At 40.1% G+C, this 20,178-nt stretch overlaps 1 protein-coding gene across 5 annotated transcripts in view; it reads right to left on the minus strand.

The window, feature by feature from the left end:
* Positions 1-20,178, minus strand: part of NDST2 (N-deacetylase and N-sulfotransferase 2) — a 137,429-nt gene that overhangs the window by 73,018 nt on the left and 44,233 nt on the right. For all 5 annotated transcript variants that reach the window (XR_009958920.1, XR_009958919.1, XM_062579878.1 and 2 more), the window contains exon 3: positions 12,476-12,549. The gene's annotated coding sequence lies outside the window, so the exon portion shown is untranslated. The remainder of the gene's footprint in view (positions 1-12,475; positions 12,550-20,178) is intronic.

Consider the following 20,178-nt stretch of genomic DNA (forward strand, 5'->3'; position numbering starts at 1 on the left):
TATTGACCAACACAGTTCCAAAAAAAGTTCATAAAACTATCTGCCATTAGCAATGTTTTTAATGAATAGCTGTAGCTGAACCAACGTTAAAGAGTTTAAATGCTCAACTATTACATGTTTGACATACTTTAAGCTTTCAACAGTCTCTCGATCAAAGACTGATAGAGTAATGTTTGGATTTCAACAGCATTAAGTGGTATGTACTGCTGATACGGGTGCTAGCAAAAGAAACTTTTATTAGCCTTTAAGATGTCCAAGGGGCAAAACTGCAACACCACATTCAAGATGGGGTTACAAGGTTGTACAGTCAAGAGCAGAGTCCCAGCATGGTGATCTTCACAAGAGTAACAATTTTTACTCTTCTCCCTGCTGCCTCTCCAAGAGCAATTTGGATACCCAGGCTAACACTTCGCACCATGCTTTGTGTAACATTTTGCTTCTGGTCTTTAGTGCTATGGCTCATACATCAGCTCGTGCAGAGATACGTTGTTCACAGAGGCCCTTTATTTCAGGGTCTGCTGGTTACCACGGCACAGTTTTTTAACAGAATTATTATTAAGGTTTATGTCAGATGGAAAATCATGCCTCAAATTCTTGTTTCCAAGTAAAAACAAAACAAAAAGCCCCTGAAGACATGTACTTTCTAGGGTGAAATTTTCACCTTTTTTTGCACCTAAACCCTAGGTGCTAAACCTAAAGCCAAACAGCTTAGGGTTCTAAACAATAAATTGCTTTTAAAAATATTATCCTGGAATATGACTTTCAATATATGGGAAAGAGAAAGGAAGAGTCTGAATTTAAAGTGTATGTGTTTTATGTTCAGAAGTTAATCAGCCCACAGCACAGGTGCTGAGTTTTCCACCTTTAGTTTTCTTTTCTGCCTCCAGGGTAATATACTGTAGTCCCATCTATAAAAGGTACATACAGTAACTCAAAGATCAGACATCCTTCACTTTATGCACCAGCAAAGAATTTCCTTTCACAGCTACTTGCTCCACTCCTTTCTTAATTCAACTGCTGAGTGAGGTTGTTCTCCACTAGTGCAATAATCTGATTTACATTCTGGATACTCACTGGGAATTCTCAGAGGAACTGGGAGATGGATAGGGAGGAAAAGCTGAGTGTAAGAGACCACTCCAGTGCAAATATCCCAGATCAATTACTGAAATAGATCCACTGCATTAAAAGCCGCCTGTTTCTGAATCCTTCCTAAAAGCCCCCTCAGGCACACAGTCCTACTCTAACAAAACCATGGGATAAATTAGAAACAGTAGGAAGGAGAGGTTAATCATGTCACAAACATGATAGACCTAGAGATTCAACTTGGGAAGACAGATTTCTGGTACCTGATCTGCAACCAATTGGGAAGTCTTGGCTACTACAGTCGTTCTTAACATGCCAAAGCCTTGTTCAGCAAAGCTTTCCATAGCATCATCTGGAAAACTTTGAGCACTAGCTCATCCTGCAGCTGCAAAACCTAATCTTCTTTTGAAACCCAGGACACATAGTTGGTTAGAAAGCATAACATAGGGAGGGATTCAAGGACTTGCACATAGTTCAAGTGGTCTCTCTGTGCTTCCCTGCAGAGCACTCAGAGAACCTTCTGAGATCAGCTCAGAGTTGAAATCTGCATTTTCCTCTCTTCCAGACATGCTTCTAATCCACCCCCCAACACATCGTACAAATCACTACTTTGGCAAGAAACTTGCAATATATCACCGCAGGGTTAATTTCCTTTTACCTGCTAGTATCACACTTTCAGCGCAGAGTGCTCCGCTTGGCTGAAAGCTCAAAGGGCATGAATAATACAGGAGGACTCCACTACAAACACCATTAATGGCTCAAAAAAACCTTTGCTGGGTCTCTCACCACTTCTCACTTGCTGTATCTTTTATTTCCGTCAAATGCTGCAGCACCAGCACTAAACCAAACCCAGAGCGCTCTCCCATCCCGCCCTCCCCACCAGCAACGCAGCCGACGGCCTACAGGGATGCAAGAGTCGAAGGGGGCCCCGCAGCTCGCCGGGCTCAGCACCCGCTGGCCACCTCCAAGGTCTTACGGTCTGAGCAAGCTGTCCCCTAGGAAACTCCACCTACAAGCTGGCATCTCACGGTACTAACCACGGAGCTTCGACTCGATTCACAGCAGACGCCCCGTGAGCCTAGGACTAACGGGGCTCTGACAAGCCCAGCCTTTCCACGTAACAAACCGCACGTGCGGGGAGCAAGGACGAGCCGCCCAGCACGCTGCCTGCCCTCAGCCGCTCCTGCGTCCGCAGCGCCCGCCGTCGGCCTGGAAACACGACACGCTTCGCTGAAGTTAAATCCCCTCAGCTGCCTTCGAATTACGTAAAGAGTTAACAAACGGAAGAAACAATTTTAGTATTTGGAAAAAGTCCTTTTTTTTTTTTTTTTCCCCCAAGGATGGCTGAAATCCAGCTGAACTATTCACCCTGAAACATAACACGGACATTAACTTTACTAGACGGCTCGCATCATGTTAAGTTTGGAAAAATCTGGCAATGAAATGATTTGTGGTTACAAGAAAATCCAGCCAGGTGCATGCACAGAGGGAAATGGTGAGTCTAAATGTTATCATGAGCCACAAACTTGATGCATCACACAACTATGAAATCACATGCAGTTCTTAATTAAATCATTCCAAATCTAATCAGGGAAATGCAACCAGAGTTACAGGAAATACTAGGATCTTGGGCAAACTGCCTTCAATGTCTGCTCTCAATTATACTATCTGTAAAACACGATCGATAAACTTAACCATTAAGTAAATGCAGAACATGATTAGTTCAATTTTTAAACAGAAAAAATAAGGCAGTGACTTTGTTTGGTGTCATGTGTCAGATATCTGCTTTGTACTACACTACAACTATATTAGAATTTTTGGATGATAGAGAAGCCTGAAAAGCAACCGTTTCCAGGCACAAAAATTGAACACAGAAAATCCTTAGATTTTCATATACATACTTATGACTCGCACCAGCTTTCCCTGCATATGTAAACTGAAGTAACCTAATGCATGAAAACAAATTGTGAGGGTTTGAGGAGGAATATCTTAGCCCATAGGTATGAGGCTAACGCTGCACACGAGGAGAAAAAAAGAAATCTCTGTGCTTCAGTTACTTCAGCAAAGCCCGCATAAAAGGAATTTATAGTGATGCTCCCAATAGGCACCGAGGAATGAGTTAAATAAAAGATAGGAAAGTACACGTATCTTTTGTGGTAATAAACCAATTTTAAAAGAAAATAAAAGAGGAGGGTCTTGAAAGAGGACCAGAGATTCTAAGACTGGCTGGAAAGGATTATTTAAAAGTGGTTTAAAGCTGTGGTTTGAAATATTTATTGTCTGTAGAGGCATCTGTTTCAGCCTAGGGAGGGTTAGCTCGAACCTCCTTCTGCAAGCTACATAAACTGACTTCCATGGAAGAAACCACTAAATGATTCTTCTGTACTAAACATGAAAAAAATGTAATATGGGAGATACGTTGAAGTTATAAAATGCCCTGTAGCTCTTTAGAGGTACAAATTTGCATTGGCCGTTACGTTACCTAATGAAGCGCTTTGAAATGAAAGATGCTGCATAGGTGCAGAACGTTAATGCAATATGCTCAACTTAATTTGGACATGCCATAGTAGGATGGCTCCTTTATTGAGACATCTGCTAGGGAACTGATTTGGCCAAATCAGTGAGTGATAATGAGTGCTGTTTAATCAAGTCAGTATTAACATAAATTTTAACTTCTGTCAAGTAGCTTAATGGTGAATTACTGAATGTTAAATAGACACAGAATTTTATATTCTGGTCTTTCAGTAAACAAGTTCTCAAGTAAACTGGAAGTTATAGTTTCTTCAATGTGCAGTCAAAAAGACTAGATATAATCAGAAAGAATTGAACCCAAGTGATGTAAGACTTGAAATTTATTTTCCATTTTAAGAAGCTTCAGTATTCGAATGTTCTTCGTTTTTGAAGTAGGGAAACTGAAGACGAAATCTTTACTATAAACACATCCAGATGTGCTATTTTAATTAGAAATTTATAAAAGATTTTTTATTGATTTCCACCTTTTGGGCACATGTGATATTTCTGACTTAAATGCTTGACCCTGACCAGCTTTCTACATTTTATGCAAGTAGGGATCAGTAAATTTCTGCCCTCTGTACTGCAGAGATGGCTGTAAACAATGTGCCTTTCTCTGATAACCAGGTTATGTGGTTCCATTCATTAGCCACCGATTTTGCCGATCAACACACCTGCTTATCATTTGGTGAGAGAGAAATTTAGTACTTCTAGCATCCTGACTCAAAACTACTAGAAATTAGAGTATTGGTGATGAAGAGCCATCAAACTCCGTCATCAAGCAGAGGCTTTTCCCTCAAAGGTGTAACATAATAAAAGCGAGTATCTAAAGCAGTACCTGTGAAAGGAAGGGAGACTCCAGAAACCAGTATTAATAACAGACTTATCAAAATGAAAAGCACAGCATTGTCAATTATTCCACAACATAGAGAGTCTGTTAAAAGCAGAATAGCATTTACCACCAAGTTCCCTACTTTCAGTATAAAGGTATACATTCCTAAGAAAGCAAAGAGGAGTAAAGGAGACGAAAAGCATCACAGAGCTCAGGACCACAAATGATCTATTTTGTAGTAAAGGATAACAGTTTTAGCTTTTAAGGCCAGGAGACCAGAGAAGAAGAAAATAAAACAGTTGCAAATTAGGCTTGCATTAGGCACCCGTGTAAGGGGAGATACCTTCTTAGCTATGGATCAAAAAAGCCAATCCAGGCACGACATCAGTATCAAATCATATGCTTCTACTCTCAGCCATCTCTAAAAAGAACAAATTACTGATCTATCAAAATACTTCAAATATTGAAAGCTTCTTAGTCTTCTAGGCAGCAGAAAACATTGAGACTGGTACATGTACTTCAGCTGGAAGGGCACTGCCTTGCTATCACAAGTGGTATCACGGCTTAACATAGCCCAAGTGGCAGCATACTTATCGCAGTGGGGCAATTAAATATATAACATTTTCCCTACCTACAATATTAGGATGAATGTTGTGACAGAAGATTAAGTTTTGTAATGTGATGTCAACACACACAAGTGGTCTATGAGCAGATGATATAAAAATGTACATCTGGTTTCATGCTGTGCATGAACACGCATGGAAAGAGACATAGGTCCTACATGATTACGAGAGCACATGTGAAGCGCTATGATGATAGCTGTTAATGTCAGTTCCAAGCCATTCACTTGCAAACACAGCTTTGGGAAAGCCAAGATTTTCAATAAAATCTTTTTATCAACACTAAAAACTGCAATTAAATAGGACTAGTTCCTTCCACTGTCACTTCATAATCACATCAACTCTACCACGAGTCACACTCTCCCCATCCTACTCCTCTCGCTCTTGACCTCTGCAAGCTGAAACCTCAATAGGGGACAAGAAGGCCAAGCTTCTTCCACAGGTCTAATTCTCAAAGCAATGGTCACCTTGAGAGGAGAAGGAAAAAAAAAAAGAAAAGTTTGTGCTGTTGCTGTGGAAACAGAGCACAAAAATACTGCTAATAGATCAAGTAGCTCTTGGAGGATCAAGCACACTGCAGAGCAGTTACTGGAACTTCCTCTGGCACGCAAGAAGGGCTAGGACAGGGAGCGCAGGCAGCCCAGATGTCTCCACCACTTCCCAGATTTTACTGGATCTGGGCTAGTTTTTCCAGAAGCAAGTCAGTCCCTCTCTGCACTCAATGAGAAAAGTCATCTTGCTGGTGAAAACATATACCGCCCCATGAAGGCTTGAGCTGAAAGGAGGAGAAATTGCAGAGTTTGCTTAAATTCTTGATAGGTTTATTAATACAGAATCCTGGACATGCTATTTAACAGAGAATTGCAGAAATGCATGGGCCTGTCCCAAGAGTTTACCGACTGAATTCAGAAGTGATGCTGGTGATGGTAAAGGAAAAAATTAACCTACATCCTACCAGGTTGTAGGTTCCTTATTCCCTAGCAGATGAAGGGGAATAAATAGAATATGAACATGTCATTAAAGACTGCAGATAATTAACGCACAGCAATGGCTGAACTAAGACAAACAGGGAACCTCAGTATCAGGCAATTCTAGCTTCTGAATGACTTTAAAGTGATTTTTGTGCCTAAATCTATGATTTTGTTTTTCTCAATTCCTTTTGAGATTCCTGAAATGTATAACCTGCTCATAACCCTAACCTACATAAATTATAAGAGCTGATGCAAGAGTCTAATACAAACATGTCAGAGAGAACACTAGTTAAGAGCAGCATTAATGAGAACATCACATGTGCAAAAGCTGACTCTAGGTTTGTCAGGAAAAAATGGAATTACCAACTGCCAATAAGTAAACATCACGGAGTTCCTCCTGCTATCAAAGATGAGATAAATCTCACATTAGAGCACCTGATACTCTAATATCGATTTTGCCAGGTCATTTTAAACTTAAGATGGGGATGGCAGGGAATTCCAGCAGGTTAGAAATTTGTTTAACTTATCAATATTATCAGATATTCATTCCCCCAACTCTGAATCTTCCACCATTCCCTCTCATCCCCACAAAACATCCCATATTAAAAGAAACTAGCCATTGGCAAGCTGGAAGAATAACTTATTTTACAAGGGTGTTGTGAAGCTTAATTCATGTTTGTAAAGCCCTTTGTATTGTGCCTTTCATCTACTGTGGGAACCTCACAGTATTATCAATAAGGTCTTTTCTACAGTAGAAAGGCTTTGCTAAAATAGCTATACTAGCAAATCTGCCTGTTAGAGATGTGGTTTACACAGGGAAGAAAAATTCTTTCACCAGAACTGCTAGTACCAGTTCCTGGTAAAAGAAAAGCTATGCAGGCAGAAGCACATTTTTGGTGGCATACTGGTCAAGTATGTTCTGCAAAACTTAAAAGGACATAACATTAACAGCACTAGAATTAATGCTTAGATGCAATTTATACTGCTGTAAAGAACACGAACTACAGTACAAGAAACCACTTCATGTGATAGAAAGGAGAGTAATTTTTCACCTGTACAATTATCACCATTTTCTATTGAAACTTCCCATTTTCTCACTCAAGTTTAAAACCCCATCAGCTATCCAACTGTTCTTTATCTCCCAACAAAGATGGAGAGCTGCCATCACATCAGGTTCCCAAATGACTAGCTGCCCCGTTTTCTAGACCTGTTTAGTCTTATTCCGAGCTTCTTAAGGTAGCCGGCAGCTGCCAGCAGTGGTGTGTTTACATTTCGCTCTTCACTTTTTTCCGCACCTCTCTAGAAGCATGCACCAAATCTTATCAGCTAAGGGCTTGTTTACACAGGGAGAAGATCATCTGTCTCACATCTGTGGAAAGCTTTTCTCCAAACAGAGACCTGTATTTATTTTAGAAGGGAGTCTCTCCACATCATCTACTGTATCACAGAGTTTTCCAACATGCATGGCACCAGAGCTATGCAATACAGCACAAGTACTATGGAAGAACCATATTTCAAATCTATAGCAGGTCACAAATTAGCTAAATGTTTTTCCACAACTGATTCAGGTCAGACACGCTTGAATCTGGACTGAAGTGCAAAATCCAAAGACAGAAGTTGCCAAGGGAAGTAAGTTATTTTACAATATTGAAAATTTGTTTTCCACACGAAAAAAGGTTACACTACCACAATTTAAGCACATGTATTCTGCTGCTTTCCACTGAAAAGTAAATCTTAATCTGCTCTGAAGTGAAACTAAACATGAAACCCCATCTTCTCTTTATTATGGGACAAATCATAAAGACTAGTTACATAAATGAATCAGCAATGTATTATTTACCAAAATACCACTGTAGAATCCACAGCCCACATATCAGAACTACTCAATGCACTGTTTTGTTACAGCTCAGAATTATTTATGTGACATCTCAAACTATAAGTAAAACAAGAGGTACTAATTTATAATCCTTACACGTTCTCAGCAATCTTTGCTCAGTCACTGACGTACCTCTCTATCTGGTTTGAAGAACAGCACTGGCCTAAAACAGACTTGTCAATTCTGGACTAGGGTTAAAAAGAACAAGGTTCAAATGAGGGCTAAAATACATGAAATATTTTCCACATTAGCTAAGCCATAGAGCAATACTGCAGCACTAAAAGGCTAGGCATTCTTGCTTCCAGTTAAGAAGCACTTTCTTTTCATGACAGCACAGAACAGTGCTGGGTCAGATTTCCTTTTCCCACTAGCATCCATTCAGCATGTAAGCAGCTGTCCCTAATCAATAAGAGTTAGATACTAACACTGTATATCATGTGCAAATTTATGTCATGGCCTTCTTTCAAAAAATCTAAGACATTATCTCTAACACTGTATCTGAGCTACACACCCGCTTACAATCAAATTGCTCTACCTAGAGCGTAACAGCCATATACCATCCTCCAGAGCAGTACTGCCACTGATATCACCAGAATATCTGCATGAAGATCAAGGACCGAATATGACCATTAGATAGATCTAGCTGGAAAAGTTCATTTTTGCCTTTTGACTATTCAGCAGGAAAAGAAAAAAAGAAAGAAAGAAAAAAAAAGCTTCAGCAAGGCTATCCTGCCCCAGTGATTCTGTCACTTTACTGCTTTTCTTTTTTCCTTTCTTCCTCTTTATCTCTTCTCAATTACCACCTCCTATTCATGCATCTCTCAGTTTCCTCCTGAAAACAGAGCTGACAAATCTGCAGAATTAAACACATAACCTTGCTGTATGCCCTGGGCCCTGACTACCCAGCACTGTTCCCCTCCCGAGCACGGTGCCAGGGCAGGGAGCATTAGCTAAAGCATTTGGAGCAGAAGTCTCAAAACAAACATGCAGAGCATGAGGCCAGGCTTCCCAGTGGAAGGTCACGTACTCTGAAACGTCCCTCCCTCACTGCCAAAGATATCCCACATTTATCATTCTCCAGTTCAAGTACACTTCAAGGCTAACTTTGTTTCTTCCATTTTTCCTCGGGAGCAAAGGCATATACTCTGGCTGAGGCTTTCTCCCTCTTAGCTTTATGAAATTACATAACTGCTCCAAAGTTTCTGCAAGATAGAAATGAAATTTCCAGGGTAGAAATGACAGTTATGTGGTGTGATCAGCTGCACTGTTCTACACTGAAGCATGAAACTGCCAGCACAAAAGAAATAACACAGTTAAGTAACAAGAAACCCATTTCTACTCACTAAGCCAGCGTAAGCAACCCTGAACGGTATGGCAAGACCGATGCTACGTGTCTTCGGCAAGCTCATACAAATGAGTTTGAGTTGTTGCTCTTGAAATTTGATTCCTTTCACGATTTGTGTCCGGAACCATTACAATCAGGAAATAGTCCAGAACAGGTTAAAGATTTAGCAGCTAAGGAGCATTTATGTCTTAATTGTGAACTTCCTAGTTCTAGCACTGGTCCAACAGCATGGAGGCTCGGTAACATTCAGAGTATGGTGTGGCTTATCTACTCAAACTTTATAGGGATGAGAGTAAGGGTAAATACAGAGGAAGAAAAGATTTAGTTTTCTGACATGCAGTTTTGCAGCTCCCAAATCATCTATATAGATGAAGATTAGACCTGGATCTAATTGCACCTACAGATATTTATGGTAAAGGAACAACACACTTTGGAAAAAAAGCATACAGCAAGAGAGAGATACTAATTTTGCATGGAGGGCTGCAGTGTTATCAAAATACAGAACTTCTTGCATTTTAAGTAGTGTTTAAAAAGTCAATAAACAAACATGAAAAATTCTGCAGTAAAGCAAAAAGAAAAAGCAGAACTCTGAAAGAGAAATCAATCAGCATGTCTAGGAATTTGTTTGTGCACACTATTTATTTGAATGTGAAAGACAGGCTTCAAATGCAGCTGCACCTATTTCAAAATTCAAATCTTCAAACATGTGTCAAGGCAGCATATCAGTCTGCTTACACACAAGGTATCTAAGACAAATCACCAGCCCTTATTGAAGAAAATATATTACAGATGCACTATTTTGAGAATTAACTGCTTTTTGGTCTCCAAAAAACACCACTGAAACTCCAGTTTACCTGACAGGTTAAAAACAACATACTTGGATACATTTTTTATTAGTTCTTTTCACAAAGTGGAAAAAAAAGATCACTTTTGAGCAGAAAGTGGGCCTGAAAAATGTTATCCTAAGACTGAACATGCAAGACACTTTAAATGAAGATGTTTCCTCCACAAAAATGTTAGTATTTCTAACACTACACTGCAACAAACAATTCCTTCATAAGGAGGCTTTCTTGAAGCAGCTGTAGACTGTTAAAACAACCAGAAGATCACAATTGCATGATATGAAGCACATTTATCCCCTCTCTCTGGAGCACGTCAGAGAGAGCATCTCACATAGAAATCAGGAATGGTGTTTCCACTGTATGAAAATCTGTAATGTGATCTTATAATAGCTGATCATCAATTAATTTGAGTCCCAAGATTTGAAAAAGTGAAAAAAAAAGAAAAAAAGAAAAGAAACCAGTGCTGGGTAAATTTCATCTAATCATCTGAATGCCACTATTGTCTCTTTGGTCATGCTAAAGTTTGCTTTGTTGTTGTTTTCATCTTTCCTTTTAAAATAGCCTCCTGCAGCTCTAAGCTAAAGATCTTCCTGGAGCTTCTAAGTGACAGCTGCAGTATCTTAGCCATCTGTTTAATTTATATTTGCTAATGCAGCCCCTGCTGTTTTCAACTGACAGGTTTTTTTCTCTTATTACCCCCACACGGGAAATCATTGCACTTGCCAAAGTTTCTCTGTAGTCTCAGATGTCAGATCAAGTCTGGGGACAAAAGGTGATGAATGAGGCTCCTGTGTACCTCCCTTTTGTTTTATTAAAATTATGAAAATTTGTAAGGGGGTTTTATGTTATTTCTTTGAAGAACAATTATGAACAAAAAAGGAAGGAGGGAGTATAGAAACAAAGAGGGAGATAGCAAAGGGAAATCCTACCCCCTCCTTTCAACACAGCAATTCTGTGGGGAGGTCAGGGTGGAGGCTCTCCCAGACACTCTCAGGAGCAGAATATCCATTCCACACCGATTCTTAAAGGTATGATTCAACCTCTTCAGTCACCTTGCCCACCTACCACCAAGCTAAAGGTCTGGCTGGCTAGAGATTTCCCTTCACTTCTTGCAACCCACATCTGCTCTCTTTTCTGGAGCATGCTGGAGCTCAGATACATTCACAAGTCAATGGGAAGTGGTGCAGCACCAAAGCCCAGACATTGTGCCAGCAGTTAGCGCTATCCTGTAAAGCCTCCTGCAGGAAGGTGCTGAGTCTGCACTCCACAGTGCTGAAAGACACCGGACAAAAGCACAAACTGGGTTTGAAACAGCAGTCAGCCTTATACGGTACAGTGGCAGCAGAGATGTTACTGTCCTGACAACTCCCCTAGAGCATGATAGCAAGGAGATTAAAGAGTCTATCCCTGCTGGAAAGTGACATCAAGTCTAACATAAAACTTCAAACTTAAACATAGATACCTCTGTCCTGTTAAGCCCATGGTAGCTGAACCACGCTGAACTCTACAATGCCTGTCTCAGGACATGCAATACTCAGGCTATAAGATACTACCACCTTCAAGCACTGATAAGCCCAATCCAGCAAAAGGTAGACACACTAAACACAAAGAGCTACACATAAACCAAACCCACCAGACCCTTGATGAATACAGTCTCTTAAACCATAATAAACATTTTTGCTTTTTATTGTACAGCAAGCTAGTGTCAAAAATAATTACTGGTGCACTTTGGAGATTATTAATGCTGCATCTTCGTATTTCCATCCCTTAAATAATTGTAGTACAAAAAGTTCATCTCTGAAGACCATATTGGACAAAGTAGAAGGGTTAAAAAATAATTATGCTTAGAGCAAATATATTAATAGCTACACCATAAATCAGGACATTACATCCATTCCTATCCAGAAGATTTTCTCCAAGAGCTAGATAAAGTGACTGTCAATCAATCTGTCTGTATCTCAGTCTTTCAGGAGTACATGTTGGTGTACTTCACTATAGTACCGTTACACAGTGCTAGAGTCTACAGACCAGGCACAGATTCAAATGCATTTAGAACATGGTGACGATACCGAGAAGTAAAAAAAAAAAAAAAAAAAAAAAAAAATCAAGAAGAACACAAGGTTAAAAGTCTGCTGAAAATTCATCGCTACTTGGCATTAATTGATAACTTGTACTTTATAGCATTTCACAAGTAGCAAGATAAAGAAAGCAAAAAGCATTAAGGTCTAATAACATAGAAATACATTGTTCTCCTCAGTCACACAAGAGCTCTGCTTTTTGTGTCTTTCACCAACACATCAAACCAAAAACCCACAAAACAGGAATTCTCTCCCCAAATCCTCATCTACCGTGCTACTCAGGCCAAAATCATCATTTATATCAATCTCCTTCTTACCTCAAAAAGCGTAGGTGCAGTCTGAGAAACAGCTGTGTTGTACCAGATGCAGATTCAGTAAAAACACCAGGAACCTGGGGAAGGGGAAGAAGATCGTATAAATACATATATCTGACTGCGTAAGGCAGCAAAATACTCCAAATTGGAAACACTGATAGAGGTGCTTGATGCACTTGTGATTCAATACCTGAAGTACCGCAGTTTTCACTCAGGAAATGAAAGTAAACTAGCTCTGATTCTAGCTCTCTGGCTCCGAGCCACTGGTGCTACGGCTAGAGCCCCGGGAGAAGGCACCCGGGCTTCCTGATTCTGCCAGCCAGGAACAGAAGCAACTGACCCGACTAGAAACTACCCAAAGTTGCAAAGACAACAAACATTAAAAAAGAAACTATGAGCTAGGCATAAAGAACTTTCTTATTCACCACATTCATTTTCTTCCTTTATCTTTGCATTAAACAAGAATTATTGTTACTTTGACAAGTCTACAACCACAAGGTCCTGAACCGAAGAAAAAAGGCCTCAATCACCTACCATTGCTCAGTCTGTTATACGTTACTGTAATCGTTAGAACAGCTAAAACTAGGATTGGGGAGACTATGCAATTCCAGTTGAAAGGAGAAAACTAGTGAACAGTGAGCTCTTCTTTAAAGTGACCAAAAGATGTCTTGCACAACAGGACACGCTTCTTCTTAAGACCTGGCATAGTAAATCTGGCAAGACCATGTGAAAAAAAAAATGGTAAAAAGGTAATAGATTTTACAACCAACAAAAAGGTTTAATTTCTTCTGTGTCAACTACCACAGCCCAAGGACACAGCGATACTCTTCTACACCTCAGAAGCCATCACAGTAAGTATCAGCACTGCTCCCTGCGGGAGGCTACACCACACGTAAGTCCTGCTTCTAGTCACATGTCCCTCTTTTGAGGCATCTCTTTGCTACTTGACGACGGAAGCTTATCAGAACACATGAAGTGAAAAAAAATCCTTACCCTTTTTAGCTCGAATAAAGTTTGTTTGTATTTTCCACAAAATACCTCTATTGTCCAACTACCTACTACACACAAACCATACAGGCCTATAGACTTTCCTAGAAGTGCAAAATAAGAAAAAAAAGTGCATTTGCTGTTCACGCTACAGAGATATACCTGCACAGACAGAACAGATGAATCGAACTGAATGAGTTTGTTTTGGAGAAGAAAGCCATTATTCAAGGGTAGATGAATTCTGCAGCTGAGCCTGGTACAAGATTATCTACCTTCTCAATCTTTCCCATAAATGTTGTGAACATTGAGCGTCCCAGGAGAAAACATCTGAATTAAACATTTTATTCTCAGCTTGGTCAGACACCACTTGATGCGGCCTTCAATCAAGCATTAATAAATTAAGTCAACTCTCCATTAGCCAGTCTAATGGGAGATGGGAGTACCCTGATAACGGAAAAACCCGGAGCTCTGCAGCAACCCCAGCTGCAGAGAAGCAAAAGCTCAGAGGCTGCCCAGTACCTTTGCACTGGCACTTTGCAGCACCGCAGGCTCTGGGAGTGCTCTCAGCTGGGGTACAGAGCCAGAACTGAGCTAACCCCGTATGAAACCTCAGCCCATAAATCTTTCAAAGCAGAAGTATATATTACTTGTTACTGTTGCTCCATTTATCTCTGCTGGAAAACTGCTACTATCAGCAGCTCCATGTCTTGCAAGAACTAGAGCTTCAGTCCAAGCCTTTAAGCTGTAGACCCTGGCTGGCTCAAGAAAGCCTCTAAACTTGGTTTGTCAGCAACCCATATTCGGGGAGCACAATACAGAGACACCAATGACAGCTCTGAAGAAAGCTGCTATGTCTATTAGTACAGAGTTTGAACCATGCGAAAATAGATGTACTACTTCCATGTCTGAGCCCAAGATTTCTGCATGGATAACTTGTAACCTGAATACGGAAAATCAAGTGTTAGGTGTAACAATTAGATGGCAGAAAGGCCAATATTGGTGTGTACACACTAGTTCAGAGGTCAAAAATTAAGCTCTTCTGATTAGGAAGAATATTTGCAACATCCCCCATACAAGGTTTGAAATCCTTTCCGCTGAAGCGTTTTCCAAGCATGCCCCAAAAGCCACTTCTGCCAAGAGGACAAAGATGACATTTGGAAGGAAATCAGATTTGGATCTCTACACTCTCCAGCATATACAAGTAATATACCTACTGAGTTAAGCATGACAGTCCATATAGATACAGCATTTCAAAAACTCAAAGTATTACAGCCCACCCTGAACCATAACTCTGAGCTCCAGTAAACAGGTGACAGCCTTCCCCAAAAAGGTCAGTGCTAGTTCACTTTGAACACAGAGGCAACAGCTCTCAACAGATTCCAGAGAATTTCATTTATGAATTTTACCTGTCAGAAAACCAAGTTTTGCTGCTCATCTGCACTTTAGGTGCCTAGGCTTAAAGCAAACAGGCAGATGCAGCTGCTCACAGCTGATAAGGCCTCCTGCTACTGGTATCTATTTATATCCATGATCTGGAATAACAAATCCACGCACTTTAAAAAACTGCAACAAGTACTAGATAAAATATGGAAATGCGAAGATGGGACTAGAAGCCACTTCCTTCAGTGTATAAAACAATTCCCCCATAAGTAAAGAAAGAATACACTAGGGTGAAGGTTAATAGAAGATCCCCACTCCCCCTGAGTAACAGCTGCCAAAATAGGAATTCTCAAAACAAAACAAAAGACTCAATCTCCAGGTCTGTACATGATGGCAACTCCTGACAGCACCTTTGACTGTGCTGCATAAAAGCAGCTACTGCTGCTTGGTGTTGCTCAGGAGCAGAGGCAAGGTGGGACGAAGTATGGGAGCAGGTATTCAGTGTTCGTGATCAACATCGCACAATGCCCGACTTGTGGAGATGCAATACACAGATGGAAGCACAAATTCAAGGTCCGAGGACAGAGCTCTGCATTAATAAATAAGAGGTATTTGTTCTCATAGGGTGAGGGGCGAGAGAGAGAGAGAGAGAAAACATGAAATAAGATACAAGAGGATGAGACAGAAGCGTGCTCCACCTATGCTAGCTTGGCCCAGAGCTCCTGCATTGCTCCTGCATGTGATACCCAACCAACTGAGCTTGAAAACCGCAGTTTAAGAGGACATTCACAATTCACAGATACAGTTACTATACTACACAGAGATACTAGTTGCAGAAAAAACTACAACTTTTTCTACTACTCATCTGCAATATAATATTATATAGTGCTCAATCAAGGATCAGAAAGTGTATTACAGAGAGTTAATAGCATCAGGATGCAGTTTTACAACCAGCATAAGTCAGTGTCAGTGGCTACAACCAAAAAAGATGGCCCCATATCCCCAGCTATTCACAGCACGTTGATCCAAGAAAGAACTAATACACCAAAAATGATTATCAGTCAGTTAAATTTATGAGCTGATCCAGCTTATCCTACAAGCTGCCTGATTGCAGAAACTGAAGCAAGACAGAAATGCCACAACTGTGGCAGATGAGGGCAACGCTGACCTTTCCGGGAGAAGCATGGTCCAAGATCACCTTTCACAAAACGGTATCTTTATTATACAGACTAACGGGGAAGGCAGGAGACAGAGGAGCTGCCCATAACCATACAGTATAGAGGCTGACTACAGTTAGAACGTCCTAGTCCACTGGATCGTATTCTCCCGAAGCTACCTGTTTTTTGAGAAAATTCTGGGTTTAGACATGCATTTAATTAACCTTCAGCCAATGTGAATACTGCATGTCTATGTTATCTGAGGACAGGTAATAGTCTTAAATCTGAAGAATCACTATACTCTTGAGTTACTGGTTATTTCCTTTTTGACTTTTTAACTGCAAAATGCTAACCAACTTTGAATGCATGTTAGGAGTGAAAACTCTGAACCAGAGTGAAACACAAACAATGTTTCCAAAAACTCTCTCTAGTCTGTCTCCCTGTTTCTATTACAGTGTCTCTCTGCTGCCAAAAATGTTAAGCTTTATTTAAAATAGAAGCAAATACCACTTTTAGATACCCCTTCTTCTACTTCTCTCCTATCCTTCCACATATAGAATAAAAATCAAGTATCACAGCTGGAGAAGAGCAATATACAGCCAAAAAACGATAAACAGATTGGGAGGGATGGAAGCAGAGGGATGTACTAGTATCGAGTGCTACAGCTCTGGAACAAGACTAAAGGAGAGGATTTCACTGTGAAAAATCTGAAAGAGCCAGCAGCTGGCCTTGAGACGCATACTGCTCAGTTCCAGCTGATTACAAGGGGCATCCCTCATGCTGCTCCCAAATTTGACCCTGTCCCACACTGCCTTTCTGCTCCTAGTCTTCATGTAAATTGACACCAAACACAAGGAATTCCACCAGGAATCCAAGGTTAAAAGGAAAGATAATTACATTAAAGTGATTAATTCTACTTCTTGTCATGCTTCCTGTGCTGTGTTTTGTTTTACAGTTTCTCATTTTGATTTTGTGTTCTAGATTTGGGTTATGGCAAGCCTACAGCAAATTCAGTTGCTATGCATAATGTAAAATAAAATAATAAACAGCCTCAGGTCTGAGAATCCTATGCTCTACGTATACAGAGACAATGCACACACCAATACTAGATACATGAGGTTTGGTACAAACATCCATGCAGAAAATCTGTCTCAGACACTAACACAGTAATTTTAAGTCGAAGCGTGCCAGATGCAACAATGTGACTGTGACAAGGCTTACACACAAAAGCAAACGTGGAGCACCTGAGATGTCAAAGCCTCGTTGAATGGCTTGGCAATTTTTTGCAGTCACTGACTCGCAAGTATTTACCAATTAGTAAAACCTCCCTATTCCAGAGGAGCAGTAATACAGCACATCCGAGTCTTTTAAGCAGCAGCCACATGGTTTATAGGGCAGCAGCTCTGCCAGGTGAGGTGAAATGGTCTCCTGCAGCACTGACCTAGCACAGAATCACATTTTGTCTCAGCTGGAAATTGTTCTTATACAACCAGTGCTCTCAATACTCTAGACAATATCTTAGTTAAAATATTAAGATCTATGATTTAATGTAACTATGGATATAGTCTCTTACTCCTCACACACACAGTATGTTAATTTAATCATATATCTGTAATTCAGTTTACATTTTACAGGAGGCAAAGGTAGACAGATTCCAGTAAATGACACTTGAAATAAGAGAATGAGCAACCACAGAGTACAATGTTCATTCTTTGCATATAGACCAGCCTATTAAAGGGCTTAAAAAACCACTTGACCAGGACAGGTAGGAAGCTTTGACAAAAGCTAAAGTAAAATTGATTTTCCAGCTGTTAAGGTTATAAAGATAACTTGCAAAGCACAAATCAGTGAAGAGCTGTCTCTCCAAATCCGCGGACGGCTAGCTTCAGTATCCCGCTCAGCTCCCAGTTTTTTTCCAAGCTGCAGCAGTCGAGGCTGAACAAAGCCTTGTCCTTTCTCACCGACTCCGGCACAGCGACGAAGCAGCGGGCAGGAGGGGAACCGAAGCAAATGAGGTCAGTTCCCTGTCACCCTGCCTGGGAAAACGCTGCACAGAAACACAGACACTATTCACTAAGGAAAAGGTGAAATATAACACAAACATCTAGCAAACCAAAGGAAGTTTAGAACTGCATCTTCCTCCAGCTGCCTATATGCAAATAGCAGCCAGGAGGCTTTAGGGCGAGATAACAAAATTCTGAATGTGGGTTTCTGCAGAGGCGACTGGCAAACTTGTTTTTCTGGCTACTGTTTGGATGAGAAAAGAAGAGAAAAAGATGATGGTAGCAAAAGAAGAGCACAGCAGGAAAAGATTGCAGGAAAGACCAAACAGACATGGAAGCAAATGAGGGGACAGATCTGAGTTCCAGATAATGCTGGGAAAATACTGAAAATAAAATTTGCATACTGTAATTTCCACTAGAAACAACTGGAGTGAAAGAGGAATAAAAGAAAACAAACCAGGGAATTAAAAACAATAACCATCTGAAGAATAGTCAAACTATCCAGCAAATTTTCCTAGTGTTAGGATAATGATTCATTTGATCAACATTTTTCTGCAAAATTCTTAAGTTCTAAGTGATCAAGCACTATTTGTCAAAGATACTATTTGACAGATACCAAGAAAGGTAAAATAACACATTTGACAAATTTATTTTACTTCTGTTCAAACTAGCTCTAGCATTAATTGAGATGGTATTTAAACACATTAAATAAGGAGTTAAACTGGCAACCTATTACAAGTGTTTAATAAAGAATTCTGTAATGCAGAATTATTTCATTCCTGTAAACAACATTAGTAGGATGCTCTTCAGCCTCTCTGGTTACTGGATACAGCCTCATTGCCTACTGATGTTCCTCGTACTGCAAATTCTGATGCACAAATGCATGTGTGTAACATTAATTCCTAGATTCAAAGATGCTGGATACATGGGGCATGAAGGACTAACCATATCCAAAGTTTCCTGTGCTATGTTTTAAACTCCTCAAGATCCCTGATACTTTACAGCAGAAGACACTGTTAAAGAGTCAAACAAAAAAATCACAGGTAGTGAATTCACATTGACGGAGTCCAATGGAAGAAAACACCACTGTCATTTTGATATTCCTTCATATTGCTGGATTTTCAAATCCAGCTTATTAAGACTCAGGTGAGGTATTTCAGGAAGACTACAGATTCAGAAAGCTGGAATTTGAATAAATAATTGGCAAAGAAGATTCTAGTGTTTACGTTTTGCTTTTAGCATTTGTATTTTACATAACATAAAGGATAAGTTGACCTCTAAGGTGTTTCAAGCTGTTGCAGAATTAAGACAACCTTGCATTCATGCAGAGAGAGAATATAAGAGCCAGACTACTTAATCAAAACTTAGGACTAAAGCTGACTTCAGAATTTCCATAGTGTTCATGGCAGTTTGACTGTACAGAGCAGTCTAGGCAGTGGTACGCTAGTCATTTGTGTCAGCAGGTGTCAACCTACAGAATACCAGAAAAAACATTACAAGAGAACCACATGTACCAGGCAGGACCACTGGATTAGAGAAGCCACCATCTTAGTGCTCATTTTTGAAATCATGAGATATTTCTGGGTATGATAAAGAAAAAAGTCACCTTTGGTGACTAACAGTATAGCCACAGTATATTCAGGCAGATCTGAGAACCCATAAAAACAACCCTTAAACCCATTAAAAAAAACCCTTAAACAACAGTGTACAGAGGAGCTCAGAACTGCTATTTTGCAGCTCTGACTTTAGAAGAAGAGGGGCATTAAATTTTTTTCCATGAATAATCTAACCAAAGACCAGATGGAAGGAAACTGAGATGGTACCAGAAGTGTGCAGCCTACACTACTACTACTAAAAATGAATAAATAAATAAATAAAGCGTCAGCCCAATTCTCATCAGGGAGAAAAACAGAAAAGGCTGATCTTGGTAGAGAGTCAAACAAGGAGATATTTCAATTTCAGAGACCAAATTGAATCTCAACATATCTATGTTGAAACCTGAAAGATACTCTTTTCAGAAGCTGAAACCTGTCAGGAATACCCAGAAACACTTTTGAGAACCTCTGAAATTTGCATAACAAACCTCACAAAGTGGGAGAGAAAGAAAGACTGGAGATTTTACCTTGTGCAAATTCAGAAATAGGTAGGAGTATAGCCTTCTCCATTCAGAAGGCAGTAT

Source organism: Rhea pennata, chromosome 7 (genome assembly GCF_028389875.1).
Source record: "Rhea pennata isolate bPtePen1 chromosome 7, bPtePen1.pri, whole genome shotgun sequence".
NCBI lineage: Eukaryota > Metazoa > Chordata > Aves > Rheiformes > Rheidae > Rhea > Rhea pennata.